Source organism: Pleurodeles waltl, chromosome 6, assembly GCF_031143425.1.
Source record: "Pleurodeles waltl isolate 20211129_DDA chromosome 6, aPleWal1.hap1.20221129, whole genome shotgun sequence".
Classification (NCBI taxonomy): domain Eukaryota; kingdom Metazoa; phylum Chordata; class Amphibia; order Caudata; family Salamandridae; genus Pleurodeles; species Pleurodeles waltl.
The window spans coordinates 1,264,468,215-1,264,494,457 of record NC_090445.1 but is presented as its reverse complement, the minus strand read 5'-3'; positions in this window follow the sequence as shown (position 1 = coordinate 1,264,494,457).

Here is a 26,243-nt window from a genome sequence, read left to right as displayed (position 1 = left end):
GTTTTTTTTTGCCAAATTTTGAGGTTTGCAAAGGATTCTGGGTAACAGAACCTGGTGAGAACTCCACAAGTCACCCCATTTCGATTCCCCAAGGTGTCCAGTTTTTAAAGATGCACAGGTTTGGTAGATTCCCCTAGGTGGTGGCTGAGCTAGATGCCAAAATCCACAGCTAGGCACTTTGTAAAAAACAGATCTGATTTCTTTGGGAAAATGTGATGTGTTAACGTTGTGTTTTGGGGGTATTTCCAGTCGCGGGCACTAGGGCTACCCACAGAAGTGAGGTACCATTTTTCTGGGGAGACTTGGCGGAACGCTGAGTAGTAGGACATTTGTGGCTCCTCTCAGATTCTAGAACTTTGTGTCATCAAAATGTGAGGAAAATGGTTTTTTTTTGCCACATTTTGAGGTTTGCAAAGGATTCTGGGCAACAGAACCTGGTGAGAGCCCCACAAGTCACCCCATCTTGGATTCCCCTAGGTGTCTAGGTTTCAAAAATACATCGGTTTGGTAGGTTTCCCTAGATGGCGGCTGAACTAGAGGACAAAAGCTACAGCTACTAACCACTGTGTAAAATAGAGCTCTGATTTCTTTGGAAAAATGTGATGTGTCCACGTTGTGTTTTGGGGGCATTTCCTGTCGCGGGCACTAGTGATACCCACACAAGTGAGGAACAATTTTTATCGGGAGACTTGGGGGAACACTGGGTAGGAGGAAATTTGTGGCTCCTCTCAGATTCCAGAACTTTCTGTCACCGAAATGTGAGGAAAAACTGTTTTTTTTTGTTGCCAGATTTTCAGGTTTCCAAAGGATTCTGAATAACAGAACCTGGTGAGAGCCCCACAGGACACCACATCTTGGATTCCTCTAGGTGTCTAGTTTTAAGAAATGCACAGGTTTGGTAGGTTTCCCTACGTTGCAGCTGAACTACAGGCCGAAATCCACAGCTAGGCACTTTGTAAAAAAATAGCTCTGATTTATTTGGAAAATGTGATGTGTCCACGTTGTGTTTTGGGTCATTTCCTGTCGGGGCACTAGACCTACCCACACAAGTGAGACACCATTTTTATCTGGAGATTTCGGGGAATGCTGGGTAGTAGGTAATTTGTGGCTTCTCTCTGATTCCAGAAATTTCTGTCACCAAAATGTGAGGAAAAAGAGGTTTTTTTTGCCAAATTTTGAGGTTTGCAAAGGATTCTGGGTAACAGAACCTGGTGAGAACTCCACAAGTCACCCCATTTCAATTCCCCAAGGTGTCCAGTTTTTGAAGATGCACAGGTTTGGTAGATTCCCCTAGGTGGCGGCTGAGCTAGATGCCAAAATCCACAGCTAGGCACTTTGTAAAAAACAGATCTGATTTCTTTGGGAAAATGTGATGTGTTAACGTTGTGTTTTGGGGGTATTTCCAGTCGCGGGCACTAGGGCTACCCACAGAAGTGAGGTACCATTTTTCTGGGGAGACTTGGCGGAACGCTGAGTAGGAGGAAATTTGTGGCTCCTCTCAGATTCTAGAACTTTGTGTCATCGAAATGTGAGGAAAATGTATTTTTTTTGGCCAAATTTTGAGGTTTGCAAAGGATTCTGGGTAACAGAATCTGGTGAGAGCCCCACAAGTCACCCCATCCTGGATTCCCCTAGGTGTCTAGGTTTAAAAAATGCCTAGGTTTGGTAGGTTTCCCTAGGTGGCGGCTGAGCTAGAGGCCAAAAGCTACAGCTAAGTACTGTGTAAAAAACAGCTCTGATTTCTTTGGAAAAATATGATGTGTCCACGTTGTGTTTTGGGGGCATTTCCTGTCGCGGGCACTAGTGATACCCACACAAGTGAGGAACAATTTTTATCGGGAGACTTTAGGGAACACTGGGTAGGAGGAAATTTGTGGCTCCTCTCAGATTCCAGAACTTTCTGTCACCGAAATGTGAGGAAAAACTGTTTGTTTTTTTTGCCAGATTTTCAGGTTTGCAAAGCATTCTGAGTAACAGAACCTGGTGAGAGCCCCACAGGACACCACATCTTGTATTCCTCTAGGTGTCTAGTTTTAAGAAATGCACAGGTTTGGTAGGTTTCCCTAGGTTGCAGCTGAACTACAGGCCGAAATCCACAGCTAGGCACTTTGTAAAAAAATAGCTCTGATTTCTTTGGAAAATGTGATGTGTCCACGTTGTGTTTTGGGTCATTTCCTGTCGGGGCACTAGGCCTACCCACACAAGTGAGGCACCATTTTTATCTGGAGATTTCGGGGAATGCTGGGTAGTAGGTAATTTGTGGCTTCTCTCAGATTCCAGAAATTTCTGTCACCAAAATGTGAGGAAAAATAGGATTTTTTTGCCAAATTTTGAGGTTTGCAAAGGATTCTGGGTAACAGAACCTGGTGAGAACTCCACAAGTCACCCCATTTCAATTCCCCAAGGTGTCCAGTTTTTAAAGATGCACAGGTTTGGTAGATTCCCCTAGGTGGCGGCTGAGCTAGATGCCAAAATCCTCAGCTAGGCACTTTGTAAAAAACAGATCTGATTTCTTTGGGAAAATGTGATGTGTTAACGTTGTGTTTTGGGGGTATTTCCAGTCGCGGGCACTAGGGCTAATCACAGAAGTAAGGTACCATTTTTCTGGGGAGACTTGGCGGATTGGTGAGTAGTAGGAAATTTGTGGCTCCTCTCAGATTCTAGAACTTTGTGTCATCGAAATGTGAGGAAAATGTTTTTTTTTTGCCAAATTTTGAGGTTTGCGAAGGATTCTGGGTAACAGAACCTGGTGAGAGCCCCACAAGTCACCCCATCTTGGATTCCCCTAGGTGTCTAGGTTTAAAAAATGCATGGGTTTGGTAGGTTTCCCTAGGTGGCGGCTGAGCTAGAGGCCAAAAGCTACAGCTAAGCACTGTGTAAAAAACAGCTCTGATTTCTTTGGAAAAATGTGATGTGTCCACGTTGTGTTTTGGGGGCATTCCCTGTCGCGGGCACTAGTGATACCCACACAAGTGAGGAACAATTTTGATCGGGAGACTTGGGGGAACACTGGGTAGGAGGAAATTTGTGGCTCCTCTCAGATTCCAGAACTTTCTGTCACCGAAATGTGAGGAAAAACTGTTTTTTTTTTGCCAGATTTTCAGGTTTCCAAAGGATTCTGAGTAACAGAACCTGGTGAGAGCCCCACAGGACACCACATCTTGGATTCCTCTAGGTGTCTAGTTTTAAGAAATGCACAGGTTTGGTAGGTTTCCCTAGGTTGCAGCTGAACTACAGGCCGAAATCCACAGCTAGGCACTTTGTAAAAAAATAGCTCTGATTTCTTTGGAAAATGTGGTGTGTCCACGTTGTGTTTTGGGTCATTTCCTGTCGGAGCACTAGACCCACACAAGTGAGGCACCATTTTTATCTGGAGATTTCGTGGAATGCTGGGTAGTAGGTAATTTGTGGCTTCTCTCAGATTCCAGAAATTTCTGTCACCAAAATGTGAGGAAAAAGAGGTTTTTTTTGCCAAATTTTGAGGTTTGCAAAGTATTCTGGGTAACAGAACCTTGTGAAAACCCCACAAGTCACCCCATTTCGATTCCCCAAGGTGTCCAGTTTTTAAAGATGCACAGGTTTGGTAGATTCCCCTAGGTGGCGGCTGAGCTAGATGCCAAAATCCACAGCTAGGCACTTTGTAAAAAACAGATCTGATTTCTTTGGGAAAATGTGATATGTTAACGTTGTGTTTTGGGGGTATTTCCAGTCGCGGGCACTAGGGCTACCCACAGAATTGAGGTACCATTTTTCTGGGGAGACTTGGCGGAACGCTGAGTAGTAGGACATTTGTGGCTCCTTTCAAATTCTAGAACTTTGTGTCATCGAAATGTGAGGAAAATGGGTTTTTTTGCCACATTTTGAGGTTTGCAAAGGATTCTGGGCAACAGAACCTGGTGAGAGCCCCACAAGTCACCCCATCTTGGATTCCCCTAGGTGTCTAGGTTTCAAAAATGCATCGGTTTGGTAGGTTTCCCTAGATGGCGGCTGAACTAGAGGCCAAAAGCTACAGCTACTAAGCACTGTGTAAAAAACAGCTCTGATTTCTTTGGAAAAATGTGATGTGTCCACATTGTGTTTTGTGGGCATTTCCTGTCGCGGACACAAGTGATACCCACACAAGTGAGGAACAGTTTTTATCGGGAGACTTGGGGGAACACTGGGTAGGAGGACATTTGTGGCTCCTCTCAGATTCCAGAACTTTCTGTCACCGAAATGTGAGGAAAAACTGTTTTTTTTTTTTGCCAGATTCTCAGGTTTCCAAAGGATTCTGAGTAACGGAACCTGGTGAGAGCCCCACAGGCCACCACATCTTGGATTCCTCTAGGTGTCTAGTTTTAAGAAATGCACAGGTTTGGTAGGTTTCCCTAGGTTGCAGCTGAACTAAAGGCCGAAATCCACAGCTAGGCACTTTGTAAAAAAATAGCTCTGATTTCTTTGGAAAATGTGATGTGTCCACATTGTGTTTTGGGTCATTTCCTGTCGGGGCACTAGGCCTACCCACACAAGTGAGGCACCATTTTTATCTGGAGATTTCAGGGAATGCTGGGTAGTAGGTAATTTGTGGCTTCTCTCTGATTCCAGAAATTTCTGTCACCAAAATGTGAGGAAAAAGAGGTTTTTTTTGCCAAATTTTGAGGTTTGCAAAGGATTCTGGGTAACAGAACCTGGTGAGAACTCCACAAGTCACCCCATTTCAATTCCCCAAGGTGTCCAGTTTTTAAAGATGCACAGGTTTGGTAGATTCCCCTAGGTGGCGGCTGAGCTAGATGCCAAAATCCACAGCTAGGCACTTTGTAAAAAACAGCTCTGATTTCTTTGGAAAAATGTGATGTGTCCACGTTGTGTTTTGGGGGCATTTCCTGTCGCGGGCCCTAGTGATACCCACACAAGTGAGGAACAATTTTTATCGGGAGACTTGGGGGAACACTGGGTAGGAGGAAATTTGTGGCTCCTCTCAGATTCCAGAACTTTCTGTCACCGAAATGTGAGGAAAAACTGTTTTTTTTTTTTGCCAGATTTTCAGGTTTCCAAAGGATTCTGAGTAACAGAACCTGGTGAGAGCCCCACAGGACACCACATCTTGGATTCCTCTAGGTGTCTAGTTTTAAGAAATGCACAGGTTTGGTAGGTTTCCCTAGGTTGCAGCTGAACTACAGGCCAAAATCCACAGCTAGGCACTTTGTAAAAAAATAGCTCTGATTTCTTTGGAAAATGTGATGTGTCCACGTTGTGTTTTGGGTCATTTCCTGTCAGGGCACTAGGCCTACCCACACAAGTGAGGCACCATTTTTATCTGGAGATTTCGGGGAATGCTGGGTAGTAGGTAATTTGTGGCTTCTCTCAGATTCCAGAAATTTCTGTCACCAAAATGTGAGGAAAAATAGGTTTTTTTGGCCAAATTTTGAGGTTTGCAAAGGATTCTGGGTAACAGAACCTGGTGAGAACTCCACAAGTCACCCCATTTCAATTCCCCAAGGTGTCCAGTTTTTAAAGATGCACAGGTTTGTTAGATTCCCCTAGGTGGCGGCTGAGCTAGATGCCAAAATCCACAGCTAGGCACTTTGTAAAAAACAGATCTGATTTCTTTGGGAAAATGTGATGTGTTAACGTTGTGTTTTGGGGGTATTTCCAGTCGCGGGCACTAGGGCTAATCACAGAAGTGAAGTACCATTTTTCTGGGGAGACTTGGCGGAACGCTGAGTAGTAGGAAATTTGTGTCTCCTCTCAGATTCTAGAACTTTGTGTCATCGAAATGTGAGGAAAATGTTTTTTTTTTGCCAAATTTTGAGGTTTGCAAAGGATTCTGGGTAACAGAATCTGGTGAGAGCCCCACAAGTCACCCCATCCTGGATTCCCCTAGGTGTCTAGGTTTAAAAAATGCATAGGTTTGGTAGGTTTCCCTAGGTGGCGGCTGAGCTAGAGGCCAAAAGCTACAGCTAAGTACTGTGTAAAAACAGCTCTGATTTCTTTGGAAAAATGTGATGTGTCCACGTTGTGTTTTGGGGGCATTTCCTGTCGCGGGCACTAGTGATACCCACACAAGTGAGGAACAATTTTTATCGGGAGACTTGGGGGAACACTGGGTAGGAGGAAATTTGTGGCTCCTCTCAGATTCCAGAACTTTCTGTCACCGAAATGTGAGGAAAAACTGTTTGTTTTTTTTGCCAGATTTTCAGGTTTGCAAAGCATTCTGAGTAACAGAACCTGGTGAGAGCCCCACAGGCCACCACATCTTGGATTCCTCTAGGTGTCTAGTTTTAAGAAATGCACAGGTTTGGTAGGTTTCCCTAGGTTGCAGCTGAACTACAGGCCGAAATCCACAGCTAGGCACTTTGTAAAAAAATAGCTGTAATTTCTTTGGAAAATGTGATGTGTCACGTTGTGTTTTGGGTCATTTCCTGTCGCAGGCACTAGGCCTACCCACACAAGTGAGGCACCATTTTTATCTGGAGATTTCGGCGAATGCTGGGTAGTAGGTAATTTGTGGCTTCTCTCAGATTCCAGAAATTTCTGTCACCAAAATGTGAGGAAAAAGAGGTTTTTTTTGCCAAATGTTGAGGTTTGCAAAAGATTCTGGGTAACAGAACCTTGTGAGAACTCCACAAGTCACCCCATTTCGATTCCCCAAGGTGTCCAGTTTTTAAAGATGCACAGGTTTGGTAGATTCCCCTGGTGGCGGCTGAGCTAGATGCCAAAATCCACAGCTAGGCACTTTGTAAAAAACAGATCTGATTTCTTTGGGAAAATGTGATGTGTTAACGTTGTGTTTTGGGGGTATTTCCAGTCGCGGGCACTAGGGCTACCCACAGAAGTGAGGTACCATTTTTCTGGGGAGACTTGGCGGAACGCTGAGTAGTAGGACATTTGTGGCTCCTCTCAGATTCTAGAACTTTGTGTCATCGAAATGTGATGAAAATGTTTTTTTTTTGCCACATTTTGAGGTTTGCAAATGGATTCTGGGCAACAGAACCTGGTGAGAGCCCCACAAGTCACCCCATCTTGGATTCCCCTAGGTGTCTAGGTTTCAAAAATGCATAGGTTTGGTAGGTTTCCCTAGATGGCGGCTGAACTAGAGGCCAAAAGCTACAGCTACTAAGCACTGTGTAAAAAACAGCTCTGATTTCTTTGGAAAAATGTGATGTGTCCACGTTGTGTTTTGGGGGCATTTCCTGTCGCGGGCACTAGTGATACCCACACAAGTGAGGAACAATTTTTATCAGGAGACTTGGGGGAACACTGGGTAGGAGGAAATTTGTGGCTCCTCTCAGATTCCAGAACTTTCTGTCACCGAAATGTGAGGAAAAACTGTTTTTTTTTTATGCCAGATTTTCAGGTTTCCAAAGGATTCTGAGTAACAGAACCTGGTGAGAGCCCCACAGGACACCACATCTTGGATTCCTCTAGGTGTCTAGTTTTAAGAAATGCACAGGTTTGGTAGGTTTCCCTAGGTTGCAGCTGAACTACAGGCCGAAATCCACAGCTAGGCACTTTGTAAAAAAATAGCTCTGATTTCTTTGGAAAATGTGATGTGTCCACGTTGTGTTTTGGGTCATTTCCTGTCGGGGCACTAGGCCTACCCACACAAGTGAGACACCATTTTTATCTGGATATTTCGGGGAATGCTGGGTAGTAGGTAATTTGTGGCTTCTCTCAGATTCCAGAAATTTCTGTCACCAAAATGTGAGGAAAAAGAGGTTTTTTTTGCCAAATTTTGAGGTTTGCAAAGGATTCTGGATAACAGAACCTGGTGAGAACTCCACAAATCACCCCATTTCAATTCCCCAAGGTGACCAGTTTTTAAAGATGCACAGGTTTGGTAGATTCCCCTAGGTGGCGGCTGAGCTAGATGCCAAAATCCACAGCTAGGCACTTTGTAAAAAACAGATCTGATTTCTTTGGGAAAATGTGATGTGTTAACGTTGTGTTTTGGGGGTATTTCCAGTCGCGGGCACTAGGGCTACCCTCAGAAGTGAGGTACCATTTTTCTGGGGAGACTTGGCGGAACGCTGAGTAGTAGGACATTTGTGGCTCCTCTCAGATTCTAGAACTTTGTGTCATCGAAATGTGAGGAAAATGTTTTTTTTTTTCCACATTTTGAGGTTTGCAAAGGATTCTGGGCAACAGAACCTGGTGAGAGCCCCACAAGTCACCCCATCTTTGATTCCCCTAGGTGTCTAGGTTTAAAAAATGCATAGGTTTGGTAGGTATCCCTAGATGGCGGCTGAACTAGAGGCCAAAGCTACAGCTACTAAGCACTGTGTAAAAAACAGCTCTGATTTCTTTGGAAAAATGTGATGTGTCCACGTTGTGTTTTGGGGGCATTTCCTGTCGCGGGCACTAGTGATACCCACACAAGTGAGGAACAATTTTTATCGGGAGACTTGGGGGAACACTGGGTAGGAGGAAATTTGTGGCTCCTCTCAGATTCCAGAACTTTCTGTCACCAAAATGTGAGGAAAAACTGGGTTTTTTTTATGCCAGATTTTCAGGTTTCCAAAGGATTCTGAGTAACAGAACCTGGTGAGAGCCCCACAGGACACCACATCTTGGATTCCTCTAGGTGTCTAGTTTTAAGAAATGTACAGGTTTGGTAGGTTTCCCTAGGTTGCAGCTGAACTACAGGCCGAAATCCACAGCTAGGCACTTTGTAAAAAAATAGCTCTGATTTCTTTGGAAAATGTGATGTGTCCACGTTGTGTTTTGGGTCATTTCCTGTCGGGGCACTAGGCCTACACACACAAGTGAGACACCATTTTTATCTGGATATTTCGGGGAATGCTGGGTAGCAGGTAATTTGTGGCTTCTTTCAGATTCCAGAAATTTCTGTCACCAAAATGTGAGGAAAAAGAGGTTTTTTTTGCCAATTTTTGAGGTTTGCAAAGGATTGTGGGTAACAGAACCTGGTGAGAACTCCACAAGTCACCCCATTTCAATTCCCCAAGGTGTCCAGTTTTTAAAGATGCACAGGTTTGGTAGATTCCCCTAGGTGGTGGCTGAGCTAGATGCCAAAATCCACAGCTAGGCACTTTGTAAAAAACAGATCAGATTTCTTTGGGAAAATGTGATGTGTTAACGTTGTGTTTTGGGGGTATTTCCAGTCGCGGGCACTAGGGCTAATCACAGAAGTGAAGTACCATTATTCTGGGGAGACTTGGCGGAACGCTGAGTAGGAGGAAATTTGTGGCTCCTCTCAGATTCTAGAACTTTGTGTCATCGAAATGTGAGGAAAATGTTTTTTTTTTGGCCAAATTTTGAGGTTTGCAAAGGATTCTGGGTAACAGAATCTGGTGAGAGCCCCACAAGTCACCCCATCCTGGATTCCCCTAGGTGTCTAGGTTTAAAAAATGCCTAGGTTTGGTAGGTTTCCCTAGGTGGCGGCTGAGCTAGAGGCCAAAAGCTACAGCTAAGTACTGTGTAAAAAACAGCTCTGATTTCTTTGGAAAAATATGATGTGTCCACGTTGTGTTTTGGGGGCATTTCCTGTCACGGGCACTAGTGATACCCACACAAGTGAGGAACAATTTTTATCAGGAGACTTTAGGGAACACTGGGTAGGAGGAAATTTGTGGCTCCTCTCAGATTCCAGAACTTTCTGTCACCGAAATGTGAGGAAAAACTGTTTGGTTTTTTTGCCAGATTTTCAGGTTTGCAAAGCATTCTGAGTAACAGAACCTGGTGAGAGCCCCACAAGACACCACATCTTGGATTCCTCTAGGTGTCTAGTTTTAAGAAATGCACAGGTTTGGTAGGTTTCCCTAGGTTGCAGCTGAACTACAGGCCGAAATCCACAGCTAGGCACTTTGTAAAAAAATAGCTGTAATTTCTTTGGAAAATGTGATGTGTCACGTTGTGTTTTGGGTCATTTCCTGTCGCAGGCACTAGGCCTACCCACACAAGTGAGGCACCATTTTTATCTGGAGATTTCGGCGAATGCTGGGTAGTAGGTAATTTGTGGCTTCTCTCAGATTCCAGAAATTTCTGTGACCAAAATGTGAGGAAAAAGAGTTTTTTTTTGCCAAATTTTGAGGTTTGCAAAAGATTCTGGGTAACAGAACCTTGTGAGAACTCCACAAGTCACCCCATTTCGATTCCCCAAGGTGTCCAGTTTTTAAAGATGCACAGGTTTGGTAGATTCCCCTAGGTGGCGGCTGAGCTAGATGCCAAAATCCACAGCTATGCACTTTGTAAAAAACAGATCTGATTTCTTTGGGAAAATGTGATGTGTTAACGTTGTGTTTTGGGGGTATTTCCAGTCGCGGGCACTAGGGCTACCCACAGAAGTGAGGTATCATTTTTCTGGGGAGACTTGGCGGAACGCTGAGTAGTAGGACATTTGTGGCTCCTCTCAGATTCTAGAACTTTGTGTCATCGAAATGTGATGAAAATGTTTTTTTTTTGCCACATTTTGAGGTTTGCAAATGGATTCTGGGCAACAGAACCTGGTGAGAGCCCCACAAGTCACCCCATCTTGGATTCCCCTAGGTGTCTAGGTTTCAAAAATGCATAGGTTTGGTAGGTTTCCCTAGATGGCGGCTGAACTAGAGGCCAAAAGCTACAGCTACTAAGCACTGTGTAAAAAACAGCTCTGATTTCTTTGGAAAAATGTGATGTGTCCACGTTGTGTTTTGGGGGCATTTCCTGTCGCGGGCACTAGTGATACCCACACAAGTGAGGAACAATTTTTATCAGGAGACTTGGGGGAACACTGGGTAGGAGGAAATTTGTGGCTCCTCTCAGATTCCAGAACTTTCTGTCACCGAAATGTGAGGAAAAACTGTTTTTTTTTTATGCCAGATTTTCAGGTTTCCAAAGGATTCTGAGTAACAGAACCTGGTGAGAGCCCCACAGGACACCACATCTTGGATTCCTCTAGGTGTCTAGTTTTAAGAAATGCACAGGTTTGGTAGGTTTCCCTAGGTTGCAGCTGAACTACAGGCCGAAATCCACAGCTAGGCACTTTGTAAAAAAATAGCTCTGATTTCTTTGGAAAATGTGATGTGTCCACGTTGTGTTTTGGGTCATTTCCTGTCGGGGCACTAGGCCTACCCACACAAGTGAGACACCATTTTTATCTGGATATTTCGGGGAAGGCTGGGTAGTAGGTAATTTGTGGCTTCTCTCAGATTCCAGAAATTTCTGTCACCAAAATGTGAGGAAAAAGAGGTTTTTTTTGCAAAATTTTGAGGTTTGCAAAGGATTCTGGATAACAGAACCTGGTGAGAACTCCACAAATCACCCCATTTCAATTCCCCAAGGTGACCAGTTTTTAAAGATGCACAGGTTTCGTAGATTCCCCTAGGTGGCGGCTGAGCTAGATGCCAAAATCCACAGCTAGGCACTTTGTAAAAAACAGATCTGATTTCTTTGGGAAAATGTGATGTGTTAACGTTGTGTTTTGGGGGTATTTCCAGTCGCGGGCACTAGGGCTACCCTCAGAAGTGAGGTACCATTTTTCTGGGGAGACTTGGCGGAACGCTGAGTAGTAGGACATTTGTGGCTCCTCTCAGATTCTAGAACTTTGTGTCATCGAAATGTGAGGAAAATGTTTTTTTTTTCCACATTTTGAGGTTTGCAAAGGATTCTGGGCAACAGAACCTGGTGAGAGCCCCACAAGTCACCCCATCTTTGATTCCCCTAGGTGTCTAGGTTTAAAAAATGCATAGGTTTGGTAGGTTTCCCTAGATGGCGGCTGAACTAGAGGCCAAAAGCTACAGCTACTAAGCACTGTGTAAAAAACAGCTCTGATTTCTTTGGAAAAATGTGATGTGTCCACGTTGTGTTTTGGGGGCATTTCCTGTCGCGGGCACTAGTGATACCCACACAAGTGAGGAACAATTTTTATCGGGAGACTTGGGGGAACACTGGGTAGGAGGAAATTTGTGGCTCCTCTCAGATTCCAGAACTTTCTGTCACCAAAATGTGAGGAAAAACTGGGTTTTTTTTATGCCAGATTTTCAGGTTTCCAAAGGATTCTGAGTAACAGAACCTGGTGAGAGCCCCACAGGACACCACATCTTGGATTCCTCTAGGTGTCTAGTTTTAAGAAATGCACAGGTTTGGTAGGTTTCCCTAGGTTGCAGCTGAACTACAGGCCGAAATCCACAGCTAGGCACTTTGTAAAAAAATAGCTCTGATTTCTTTGGAAAATGTGATGTGTCCACGTTGTGTTTTGGGTCATTTCCTGTCGGGGCACTAGGCCTACCCACACAAGTGAGACACCATTTTTATCTGGATATTTCGGGGAATGCTGGGTAGCAGGTAATTTGTGGCTTCTCTCAGATTCCAGAAATTTCTGTCACCAAAATGTGAGGAAAAAGAGGTTTTTTTTGCCAAATTTTGAGGTTTGCAAAGGATTCTGGGTAACAGAACCTGGTGAGAACTCCACAAATTACCCCCTTTCAATTCCCCAAGGTGTCCAGTTTTTAAAGATGCACAGGTTTGGTAGATTCCCCTAGGTGGCGGCTGAGCTAGATGCCAAAATCCACAGCTAGGAACTTTGTAAAAAACAGATCTGATTTCTTTGGGAAAATGTGATGTGTTAACGTTGTGTTTTGGGGGTATTTCCAGTCGCGGGCACTAGGGCTACCCACAGAAGTGAGGTACCATTTTTCTGGGGAGACTTGGCGGAACGCTGAGTAGTAGGACATTTGTGGCTCCTCTCAGATTCTAGAACTTTGTGTCATCGAAATGTGAGGAAAATGTTTTTTTTTTGCCACATTTTGAGGTTTGCAAAGGATTCTGGGCAACAGAACCTGGTGAGAGCCCCACAAGTCACCCCATCTTGGATTCCCCTAGGTGTCTAGGTTTAAAAAATGCATAGGTTTGGTAGGTTTCCCTAGATGGCGGCTGAACTAGAGGCCAAAAGCTACAGCTACTAACCACTGTGTAAAAAACAGCTCTGATTTCTTTGGGAAAATGTGATGTGTCCACGTTGTGTTTTGGGGGCATTTCCTGTCGCGGGCACTAGTGATACCCACACAAGTGAGGAACAATTTTTATCGGGAGACTTGGGGGAACACTGGGTAGGAGGACATTTGTGGCTCCTCTCAGATTCCAGAACTTTCTGTCACCAAAATGTAAGGAAAAACTGTTTTTTTTTATGCCAGATTTTCAGGTTTCCAAAGGATTCTGAGTAACAGAACCTGGTGAGAGCCCCACAGGACACCACATCTTGGATTCCTCTAGGTGTCTAGTTTTAAGAAATGCACAGGTTTGGTAGGTTTCCCTAGGTTGCAGCTGAACTACAGGCCGAAATCCACAGCTAGGCACTTTGTAAAAAAATAGCTCTGATTTCTTTGGAAAATGTGATGTGTCCACGTTGTGTTTTGGGTCATTTCCTGTCGGGGCACTAGGCCTACCCACACAAGTGAGACACCATTTTTATCTGGAGATTTCGGGGAATGCTGGGTAGTAGGTAATTCGTGGCTTCTCTCAGATTCCAGAAATTTCTGTCACCAAAATGTGAGGAAAAAGAGGTTTTTTTTGCCAAATTTTGAGGTTTGCAAAGGATTCTGGGTAACAGAACCTGGTGAGAACTCCACAAGTCACCCCATTTCAATTCCCCAAGGTGTCCAGTTTTTAAAGATGCACAGGTTTGGTAGATTCCCCTAGGTGGTGGCTGAGCTAGATGCCAAAATCCACAGCTAGGCACTTTGTAAAAAACAGATCTGATTTCTTTGGGAAAATGTGATGTGTTAACGCTGTGTTTTGGGGGTATTTCCAGTCGCGGGCACTAGGGCTACCCACAGAAGTGAGGTACCATTTTTCTGGGGAGACTTGGTGGAACGCTGAGTAGTAGGACATTTGTGGCTCCTCTCAGATTCTAGAACTTTGTGTCATCGAAATGTGAGGAAAATGGGTTTTTTTTGCCACATTTTGAGGTTTGCAAAGGATTCTGGGCAACAGAACCTGGTGAGAGCCCCACAAGTCACCCCATCTTGGATTCCCCTAGGTGTCTAGGTTTCAAAAATACATCGGTTTGGTAGGTTTCCCTAGATGGCGGCTGAACTAGAGGACAAAAGCTACAGCTACTAACCACTGTGTAAAAAAGAGCTCTGATTTCTTTGGAAAAATGTGATGTGTCCACGTTGTGTTTTGGGGGCATTTCCTGTCACGGGCACTAGTGATACCCACACAAGTGAGGAACAATTTTTATCGGGAGACTTGGGGGAACACTGGGTAGGAGGATATTTGTGGCTCCTCTCAGATTCCAGAACTTTCTGTCACCGAAATGTGAGGAAAAACTGTTTTTTTTTTTGCCTGATTTTCAGGTTTCCAAAGGATTCTGAGTAACAGAACCTGGTGAGAGCCCCATAGGACACCACATCTTGGATTCCTCTAGGTGTCTAGTTTTAAGAAATGCACAGGTTTGGTAGGTTTCCCTAGGTTGCAGCTGAACTACAGGCCGAAATCCACAGCTAGGCACTTAGTAAAAAAATAGCTCTGATTTCTTTGGAAAATATGATGTGTCCACGTTGTGTTTTGGGTCATTTCCTGTCGGGGCACTAGGCCTACCCACACAAGTGAGACACCATTTTTATCTGGAGATTTCGGGGAATGCTGGGTAGTAGGTAATTTGTGGCTCCTCTCAGATTCCAGAAATTTCTGTCACCAAAATGTGAGGAAAAATAGGTTTTTTTTGCCAAATTTTGAGGTTTGAAAAGGATTCTGGGTAACAGAACCTGGTGAGAACTCCACAAGTCACCCCATTTCAATTCCCCAAGGTGTCCAGTTTTTAAAGATGCACAGGTTTGGTAGATTCCCCTAGGTGGCGGCTGAGCTAGATGCCAAAATCCACAGCTAGGCACTTTGTAAAAAACAGATCTGATTTCTTTGGGAAAATGTGATGTGTTAACGTTGTGTTTTGGGGGTATTTCCAGTCGCGGGCACTAGGGCTACCCACAGAAGTGAGGTACCATTTTTCTGGGGAGACTTGGCGGAACGCTGAGTAGTAGGACATTTGTGGCTCCTCTCAGATTCTAGAACTTTGTGTCATCGAAATGTGAGGAAAATTTTTTTTTTTTGCCACATTTTGAGGTTTGCAAAGGATTCTGGGCAACAGAACCTGGTGAGAGCCCCACAAGTCACCCCATCTTGGATTCCCCTAGGTTTCTAGGTTTAAAAAATACATAGGTTTGGTAGGTTTCCCTAGATGGCGGCTGAACTAGAGGACAAAAGCTACAGCTACTAACCACTGTGTAAAAAACAGCTCTGATTTCCTTGGAAAAATGTGATGTGTCCACGTTGTGTTTTGGGGGCATTTCCTGTCGCGGGCACTAGTGATACCCACACAAGTGAGGAACAATTTTTATCGGGCGACTTGGGGGAACACTGGGTAGGAGGAAATTTGTGGCTCCTCTCAGATTCCAGAACTTTCTGTCACCGAAATGTGAGGAAAAACTGTTTTTTTTTTCCCAGACTTTCAGGTTTCCAAAGGATTCTGAGTAACAGAACCTGGTGAGAGCCCCACAGGACACCACATCTTGGATTCCTCTAGGTGTATAGTTTTAAGAAATGCAAAGGTTTGGTAGGTTTCCCTAGGTTGCAGCTGAACTACAGGCCGAAATCCACAGCTAGGCACTTTGTAAAAAAAATAGCTCTGATTTCTTTAGAAAATGTTATGTGTCCACGTTGTGTTTTGGGTCATTTCCTGTCGGGGCACTAGGCCTACCCACACAAGTGAGGCACCATTTTTATCTGGAGATTTCGGGGAATGCTGGGTAGTAGGTAATTTGTGGCTTCTCTCAGATTCCAGAAATTTCTGTCACCAAAATGTGAGGAAAAATAGTTTTTTTTTGCCAAATTTTGAGGTTTGCAAAGGATTCTGGGTAACAGAACCTGGTGAGAACTCCACAAGTCACCCCATTTCAATTCCCCAAGGTGTCCAGTTTTTAAAGATGCACAGGTTTGGTAGATTCCCCTAGGTGGCGGCTGAGCTAGATGCCAAAATCCTCAGCTAGGCACTTTGTAAAAAACAGATCTGATTTCTTTGGGAAAATGTGATGTGTTAACGTTGTGTTTTGGGGGTATTTCCAGTCGCGGGCACTAGGGCTAATCACAGAAGTAAGGTACCATTTTTCTGGGGAGACTTGGCGGAACGCTGATTAGTAGGAAATTTGTGGCTCCTCTCAGATTCTAGAACTTTGTGTCATCGAAATGTGAGGAAAATGTTTTTTTTTTGCCAAATTTTGAGGTTTGCGAAGGATTCTGGGTAACAGAACCTGGTGAGAGCCCCACAAGTCACCCCATCTTGGATTCCCCTAGGTGTCTATGTTTAAAAAATGCATAGGTTTGGTAGGTTTCCCTAGGTGGCGGCTGAGCTAGAGGCCAAAAGCTACAGCTAAGCACTGTGTAAAAAACAGCTCTGATTTCTTTGGAAAAATGTGATGTGTCCACGTTGTGTTTTGGTGGCATTTCTTGTCGCGGGCACTAGTGATACCCACACAAGTGAGGAACAATTTTTATCGGGAGACTTGGGGGAACACTGGGTAGGAGGAAATTTGTGGCTCCTCTCAGATTCCAGAACTTTCTGTCACCGAAATGTAAGGAAAAACTGTTTTTTTTTTCTGCCAGATTTTCAGGTTTCCAAAGGATTCTGAGTAACAGAACCTGGTGAGAGCCCCACAGGACACCACATCTTGGATTCCTCTAGGTGTCTAGTTTTAAGAAATGCACAGGTTTGGTAGGTTTCCCTAGGTTGCAGCTGAACTACAGGCCGAAATCCACAGCTAGGCACTTTGAAAAATAAATAGCTCTGATTTCTTTGGAAAATGTGATGTGTCCACGTTGTGTTTTGGGTAATTTCCTGTTGGGGCACTAGGCCTACCCACACAAGTGAGGCACCATTTTTATCTGGAGATTTCAGGGCATGCTGGGTAGTAGGTAATTTGTGGCTTCTCTCAGTTTCCAGAAATTTCTGTCACCAAAATGTGAGGAAAAAGAGTTTTTTTTTGCCAAATTTTTAGGTTTGCAAAGTATTCTCGGTAACAGAACCTGGTGAGAACTCCACAAGTCACCCCATTTCAATTCCCCAAGGTGTCCAGTTTTTAAAGATGCACAGGTTTGGTAGATTCCCCTAGGTGGCGGCTGAGCTAGATGCCAAAATCCACAGCTAGACACTTTGTAAAAAACAGATCTGATTTCTTTGGGAAAATGTGATGTGTTAACGTTGTGTTTTGGGGGTATTTCCAGTCGCGGGCACTAGGGCTAATCACAGAAGTGAAGTACCATTTTTCTGGGGAGACTTGGCGGAACGCTGAGTAGTAGGAAATTTGTGGCTCCTCTCAGATTCTAGAACTTTGTGTCATCGAAATGTGAGGAAATGGTTTTTTTTTGCCAAATTTTGAGGTTTGCAAAGGATTCTGGGTAACAGAATCTGGTGAGAGCCCCACAAGTCACCCCATCCTGGATTCCCCTAGGTGTCTAGGTTTAAAAAATGCATAGGTTTGGTAGGTTTCCCTAAGTGGCGGCTGAGCTAGAGGCCAAAAGCTACAGCTAAGTGCTGTGTAAAAAACAGCTCTGATTTTTTTGGAAAAATGTGATGTGTCCACGTTGTGTTTTGGGGGCATTTCATGTCGCGGGCACTAGTGATACCCACACAAGTGAGGAACAATTTTTATCGGGAGACTTGGGGGAACACTGGGTAGGAGGAAATTTGTGGCTCCTCTCAGATTCCAGAACTTTCTGTCACCGAAATGTGAGGAAAAACTGGGTTTTTTTTTGCCAGATTTTCAGGTTTCCAAAGGATTCTGAGTAACAGAACCTGGTGAGAGCCCCACAGGACACCACATCTTGGATTCCTCTAGGTGTCTAGTTTTAAGAAATGCACAGGTTTGGTAGGTTTCCCTAGGTTGCAGCTGAACTACAGGCCGAAATCCACAGCTAGGCACTTTGTACAAAAATAGCTCTGATTTCTTTGGAAAATGTGATGTGTCCACGTTGTGTTTTGGGTCATTTCCTGTCGGGGCACTAGGCCTACCCACAGAAGTGAGGTACCATTTTTCTGGGGAGACTTGGTGGAGCGCTGAGTAGTAGGACATTTGTGGCTCCTCTCAGATTCTAGAACTTTGTGTCATCGAAATGTGAGGAAAATGGTTTTTTTTTGCCACATTTTGAGGTTTGCAAAGGATTCTGGGCAACATAACCTGGTGAGAGCCCCACAAGTCACCCCATCCTGGATTCCCCTAGGTGTCTAGGTTTCAAAAATGCATAGGTTTGGTAGGTTTCCCTAGATGGCGGCTGAACTAGAGGCCAAAAGCTACAGCTACTAACCACTGTGTAAAAAACAGCTCTGATTTCTTTGGAAAAATGTGATGTGTCCACGTTGTGTTTTGGGGGCATTTCCTGTCGCGGGCACTAGTGATACCCACACAAGTGAGGAACAATTTTTATCGGGAGACTTGGGGGAACACTGGGTAGGAGGAAATTTGTGGCTCCTCTCAGATTCCAGAACTTTCTGTCACCGAAATGTAAGGAAAAACTGTTTTTTTTTTCTGCCAGATTTTCAGGTTTCCAAAGGATTCTGAGTAACAGAACCTGGTGAGAGCCCCACAGGACACCACATCTTGGATTCCTCTAGGTGTCTAGTTTTAAGAAATGCACAGGTTTGGTAGGTTTCCCTAGGTTGCAGCTGAACTACAGGCCGAAATCCACAGCTAGGCACTTTGAAAAAGAAATAGCTCTGATTTCTTTGGAAAATGTGATGTGTCCACGTTGTGTTTTGGGTAATTTCCTGTTGGGGCACTAGGCCTACCCACACAAGTGAGGCACCATTTTTATCTGGAGATTTCAGGGCATGCTGGGTAGTAGGTAATTTGTGGCTTCTCTCAGTTTCCAGAAATTTCTGTCACCAAAATGTGAGGAAAAAGAGTTTTTTTTTGCCAAATTTTTAGGTTTGCAAAGTATTCTCGGTAACAGAACCTGGTGAGAACTCCACAAGTCACCCCATTTCAATTCCCCAAGGTGTCCAGTTTTTAAAGATGCACAGGTTTGGTAGATTCCCCTAGGTGGCGGCTGAGCTAGATGCCAAAATCCACAGCTAGACACTTTGTAAAAAACAGATCTGATTTCTTTGGGAAAATGTGATGTGTTAACGTTGTGTTTTGGGGGTATTTCCAGTCGCGGGCACTAGGGCTAATCACAGAAGTGAAGTACCATTTTTCTGGGGAGACTTGGCGGAACGCTGAGTAGTAGGAAATTTGTGGCTCCTCTCAGATTCTAGAACTTTGTGTCATCGAAATGTGAGGAAATGTTTTTTTTTTTGCCAAATTTTGAGGTTTGCAAAGGATTCTGGGTAACAGAATCTGGTGAGAGCCCCACAGGACACCACATCTTGGATTCCTCTAGGTGTATAGTTTTAAGAAATGCAAAGGTTTGGTAGGTTTCCCTAGGTTGCAGCTGAACTACAGGCCGAAATCCACAGCTAGGCACTTTGTAAAAAAAATAGCTCTGATTTCTTTAGAAAATGTTATGTGTCCACGTTGTGTTTTGGGTCATTTCCTGTCGGGGCACTAGGCCTACCCACACAAGTGAGGCACCATTTTTATCTGGAGATTTCGGGGAATGCTGGGTAGTAGGTAATTTGTGGCTTCTCTCAGATTCCAGAAATTTCTGTCACCAAAATGTGAGGAAAAATAGTTTTTTTTTGCCAAATTTTGAGGTTTGCAAAGGATTCTGGGTAACAGAACCTGGTGAGAACTCCACAAGTCACCCCATTTCAATTCCCCAAGGTGTCCAGTTTTTAAAGATGCACAGGTTTGGTAGATTCCCCTAGGTGGCGGCTGAGCTAGATGCCAAAATCCTCAGCTAGGCACTTTGTAAAAAACAGATCTGATTTCTTTGGGAAAATGTGATGTGTTAACGTTGTGTTTTGGGGGTATTTCCAGTCGCGGGCACTAGGGCTAATCACAGAAGTAAGGTACCATTTTTCTGGGGAGACTTGGCGGAACGCTGATTAGTAGGAAATTTGTGGCTCCTCTCAGATTCTAGAACTTTGTGTCATCGAAATGTGAGGAAAATGTTTTTTTTTTGCCAAATTTTGAGGTTTGCGAAGGATTCTGGGTAACAGAACCTGGTGAGAGCCCCACAAGTCACCCCATCTTGGATTCCCCTAGGTGTCTATGTTTAAAAAATGCATAGGTTTGGTAGGTTTCCCTAGGTGGCGGCTGAGCTAGAGGCCAAAAGCTACAGCTAAGCACTGTGTAAAAAACAGCTCTGATTTCTTTGGAAAAATGTGATGTGTCCACGTTGTGTTTTGGTGGCATTTCTTGTCGCGGGCACTAGTGATACCCACACAAGTGAGGAACAATTTTTATCGGGAGACTTGGGGGAACACTGGGTAGGAGGAAATTTGTGGCTCCTCTCAGATTCCAGAACTTTCTGTCACCGAAATGTAAGGAAAAACTGTTTTTTTTTTCTGCCAGATTTTCAGGTTTCCAAAGGATTCTGAGTAACAGAACCTGGTGAGAGCCCCACAGGACACCACATCTTGGATTCCTCTAGGTGTCTAGTTTTAAGAAATGCACAGGTTTGGTAGGTTTCCCTAGGTTGCAGCTGAACTACAGGCCGAAATCCACAGCTAGGCACTTTGAAAAATAAATAGCTCTGATTTCTTTGGAAAATGTGATGTGTCCACGTTGTGTTTTGGGTAATTTCCTGTTGGGGCACTAGGCCTACCCACACAAGTGAGGCACCATTTTTATCTGGAGATTTCAGGGCATGCTGGGTAGTAGGTAATTTGTGGCTTCTCTCAGTTTCCAGAAATTTCTGTCACCAAAATGTGAGGAAAAAGAGTTTTTTTTTGCCAAATTTTTAGGTTTGCAAAGTATTCTCGGTAACAGAACCTGGTGAGAACTCCACAAGTCACCCCATTTCAATTCCCCAAGGTGTCCAGTTTTTAAAGATGCACAGGTTTGGTAGATTCCCCTAGGTGGCGGCTGAGCTAGATGCCAAAATCCACAGCTAGACACTTTGTAAAAAACAGATCTGATTTCTTTGGGAAAATGTGATGTGTTAACGTTGTGTTTTGGGGGTATTTCCAGTCGCGGGCACTAGGGCTAATCACAGAAGTGAAGTACCATTTTTCTGGGGAGACTTGGCGGAACGCTGAGTAGTAGGAAATTTGTGGCTCCTCTCAGATTCTAGAACTTTGTGTCATCGAAATGTGAGGAAATGTTTTTTTTTTTGCCAAATTTTGAGGTTTGCAAAGGATTCTGGGTAACAGAATCTGGTGAGAGCCCCACAAGTCACCCCATCCTGGATTCCCCTAGGTGTCTAGGTTTAAAAAATGCATAAGTTTGGTGGGTTTCCCTAGGTGGCGGCTGAGCTAGAGGCCAAAAGCTACAGCTAAGTACTGTGTAAAAAACAGCTCTGATTTCTTTGGAAAAATGTGATGTGTCCACGTTGTGTTTTGGGGGCATTTCCTGTCGCAGGCACTAGTGATACCCACACAAGTGAGGAACAATTTTTATCGGGAGACTTGGGGGAACACTGGGTAGGTGGAAATTTGTGGCTCCTCTCAGATTCCAGAACTTTCTGTCACCGAAATGTGAGGAAAAACCGTTTTTTTTGTTGCCAGATTTTCAGGTTTCCAAAGGATTCTGAGTAACAGAACCTGGTGAGAGCCCCACAGGACACCACATCTTGGATTCCTCTAGGTGTCTAGTTTTAAGAAATGCACAGGTTTGGTAGGTTTCCCTAGGTTGCAGCTGAACTACAGGCCGAAATCCACAGCTAGGCACTTTGTAATGAAATAGCTCTGATTTCTTTGGAAAATGTGATGTGTCCACGTTGTGTTTTGGGTAATTTCCTGTCGGGGCACTAGGCCTACCCACACAAGTGAGACACCATTTTTATCTGGTGATTTCGGGGAATGCTGGGTAGTAGGTAATTTGTGGCTTCTCTCAGATTCCAGAAATTTCTGTCACCAAAATGTGAGGAAAAAGAGGTTTTTTTTGCCAAATTTTGAGGTTTGCAAAGGATTCTGGGTAACAGAACCTGGTGAGAACTCCACAAGTCACCCCATTTCAATTCCCCAAGGTGTCCAGTTTTTAAAGATGCACAGGTTTGGTAGATTCCCCTAGGTGGCGGCTGAGCTAGATGCCAAAATCCACAGCTAGGCACTTTGTAAAAAACAGATCTGATTTATTTGGGAAAATGTGATGTGTTAACGTTGTGTTTTGGGGGTATTTCCAGTCGCGGGCGCTAGGGCTACCCACAGAAGTGAGGTACCATTTTTCTGGGGAGACTTGGCGGAACGCTGAGTAGTAGGACATTTGTGGCTCCTCTCAGATTCTAGAACTTTGTGTCATCGAAATGTGAGGAAAATGGTTTTTTTTTTGCCACATTTTGAGGTTTGCAAAGGATTCTGGGCAACAGAACCTGGTGAGAGCCCCACAAGTCACCCCATCTTGGATTCCCCTAGGTGTCTAGGTTTCAAACATACATCGGTTTGGTAGGTTTCCCTAGATGGCGGCTGAACTAGAGGACAAAAGCTACAGCTACTAACCACTGTGTAAAAAAGAGCTCTGATTTCTTTGGAAAATGTGATGTGTCCACGTTGTGTTTTGGGTCATTTCCTGTCGGGCACTAGGCCTACCCACACAAGTGAGGCACCATTTTTATCTGGAGATTTCGTGGAATGCTGGGTAGTAGGTAATTTGTGGCTTCTCTCAGATTCCAGAAATTTCTGTCACCAAAATGTGAGGAAAAAGAGGTTTTTTTTGCCAAATTTTGAGGTTTGCAAAGGATTCTGGGTAACAGAACCTGGTGAGAACTCCACAAGTCACCCCATTTCAATTCCCCAAGGTTGCCAGTTTTTAAAGATGCACAGGTTTGGTAGATTCCCCTAGGTGGCGGCTGAGCTAGATGCCAAAATCCACAGCTAGGCACTTTGTAAAAAACAGATCTGATTTCTTTGGGAAAATGTGATGTTTTAACGTTGTGTTTTGGGGGTATTTCCAGTCGCGGGCACTAGGGCTACCCACAGAAGTGAGGTACCATTTTTCTGGGGAGACTTGTCGGAACGCTGAGTAGTAGGACATTTGTGGCTCCTCTCAGATTCTAGAACTTTGTGTCATCGCAATGTGAGGAAAATGTTTTTTTTTTGGCCACATTTTGAGGTTTGCAAAGGATTCTGGGCAACAGAACCTGGTGAGAGCCCCACAAGTCACCCCATCTTGGATTCCCCTAGGTATCTAGGTTTCAAAAATACATCAGTTTGGTAGGTTTCCCTAGATGGCGGCTGAACTAGAGGACAAAAGCTACAGCTACTAACCACTGTGTAAAAAAGAGCTCTGATTTCTTTGGAAAATGTGATGTGTCCACGTTGTGTTTTGGGTAATTTCCTGTCGGGGCACTAGGCCTACCCACACAAGTGAGGCACCATTTGTATCTGGAGATTTCGTGGAATGCTGGGTAGTAGGTAATTTGTGGCTTCTCTCAGATTCCAGAAATTTCTGTCACCAAAATGTGAGGAAAAAGAGGGTTTTTTTGCCAAATTTTGAGGTTTGCAAAGGATTCTGGGTAACAGAACCTTGTGAGAACCCCACAAGTCACCCTATTTCGATTCCCCAAGGTGTCCAGTTTTTAAAGATGCACAAGTTTGGTAGATTCCCCTAGGTGGCGGCTGAGCTAGATGCCAAAATCCACAGCTAGGCACTTTGTAAAAAACAGATCTGATTTCTTTGGGAAAATGTGATATGTTAACGTTGTGTTTTGGGGGTATTTCCAGTCGCGGGCACTAGGGCTACCCACAGAAGTGAGGTACCATTTTTCTGGGGAGACTTGGCGGAACGCAGAGTAGTAGGACATTTGTGGCTCCTCTCAGATTCTAGAACTTTTTGTCATCGAAATGTGAGGAAAATGGGTTTTTTTTGCCACATTTTGAGGTTTGCAAAGGATTCTGGGCAACAGAACCTGGTGAGAGCCCCACAAGTCACCCCATCTTGGATTCCCCTAGGTGTCTAGGTTTCAAAAATGCATCGGTTTGCTAGGTTTCCCTAGATGGCGGCTGAACTAGAGGCCAAAAGCTACAGCTACTAAGCACTGTGTAAAAAACAGCTCTGATTTCTTTGGAAAAATGTGATGTGTCCACGTTGTGTTTTGGGGGCATTTCCTGTTGCGGGCACTAGTGATACCCACACAAGTGAGGAATAATTTTTATCGGGAGACTTGGGAGAACACTGGGTAGGAGGAAATTTGTGGCTCCTCTCAGATTCCAGAACTTTCTGTCACCGAAATGTGAGGAAAAACTGTTTTTTTTTGTTGCCAGATTTTCAGGTTTCCAAAGGATTCTGAGTAACAGAACCTGGTGAGAGCCCCACAGGACACCACATCTTGGATTCCTCTAGGTGTCTAGTTTTAAGAAATGCACAGGTTTGGTAGGTTTCCCTAGGTTGCAGCTGAACTACAGGCCGAAATCCACAGCTAGGCACTTTGTAAAAAAAATAGCTCTGATTTCTTTGGAAAATGTGATGTGTCCACGTTGTGTTTTGGGTCATTTCCTGTCGGGGCACTAGGCCTACCCACACAAGTGAGGCACCATTTTTATCTGGAAATTTCGGGGAATGCTGGGTAGTAGGTAATTTGTGGCTTCTCTCAGATTCCAGAAATTTCTGTCACCAAAATGTGAGGAAAAAGAGTTTTTTTTGGCCAAATTTTGAGGTTTGCAAAGGATTCTGGGTAACAGAACCTGGTGAGAACTCCACAAGTCACCCCATTTCAATTCCCCAAGGTGTCCAGTTTTTAAACATGCACAGGTTTGGTAGATTCCCCTAGGTGGCGGCTGAGCTAGATGCCAAAATCCACAGCTAGGCACTTTGTAAAAAACAGATCTGATTTCTTTGGGAAAATGTGATGTGTTAACGTTGTGTTTTGGGGGTATTTCCAGTCGCGGGCACTAGGGCTAATCACAGAAGTGAAGTACCATTTTTCTGGGGAGACTTGGCGGAACGCTGAGTAGTAGGAAATTTGTGGCTCCTCTCAGATTTTAGAACTTTGTATCATCGAAATGTGAGGAAAATGGTTTTTTTTTGCCAAATTTTGAGGTTTGCAAAGGATTCTGGGTAACAGAATCTGGTGAGAGCCCCACAAGTCACCCCATCCTGGATTCCCCTAGGTGTCTAGGTTTCAAACATACATCGGTTTGGTAGGTTTCCCTAGATGGCGGCTGAACTAGAGGACAAAAGCTACAGCTACTAACCACTGTGTAAAAAAGAGCTCTGATTTCTTTGGAAAATGTGATGTGTCCACGTTGTGTTTTGGGTCATTTCCTGTCGGGGCACTAGGCCTACCCACACAAGTGAGGCACCATTTTTATCTGGAGATTTCGTGGAATGCTGGGTAGTAGGTAATTTGTGGCTTCTCTCAGATTCCAGAAATTTCTGTCACCAAAATGTGAGGAAAAAGAGGTTTTTTTTGCCAAATTTTGAGGTTTGCAAAGGATTCTGGGTAACAGAACCTGGTGAGAACTCCACAAGTCACCCCATTTCAATTCCCCAAGGTTGCCAGTTTTTAAAGATGCACAGGTTTGGTAGATTCCCCTAGGTGGCGGCTGAGCTAGATGCCAAAATCCACAGCTAGGCACTTTGTAAAAAACAGATCTGATTTCTTTGGGAAAATGTGATGTTTTAACGTTGTGTTTTGGGGGTATTTCCAGTCGCGGGCACTAGGGCTACCCACAGAAGTGAGGTACCATTTTTCTGGGGAGACTTGTCGGAACGCTGAGTAGTAGGACATTTGTGGCTCCTCTCAGATTCTAGAACTTTGTGTCATCGCAATGTGAGGAAAATGTTTTTTTTTTGGCCACATTTTGAGGTTTGCAAAGGATTCTGGGCAACAGAACCTGGTGAGAGCCCCACAAGTCACCCCATCTTGGATTCCCCTAGGTATCTAGGTTTCAAAAATACATCAGTTTGGTAGGTTTCCCTAGATGGCGGCTGAACTAGAGGACAAAAGCTACAGCTACTAACCACTGTGTAAAAAAGAGCTCTGATTTCTTTGGAAAATGTGATGTGTCCACGTTGTGTTTTGGGTAATTTCCTGTCGGGGCACTAGGCCTACCCACACAAGTGAGGCACCATTTGTATCTGGAGATTTCGTGGAATGCTGGGTAGTAGGTAATTTGTGGCTTCTCTCAGATTCCAGAAATTTCTGTCACCAAAATGTGAGGAAAAAGAGGGTTTTTTTGCCAAATTTTGAGGTTTGCAAAGGATTCTGGGTAACAGAACCTTGTGAGAACCCCA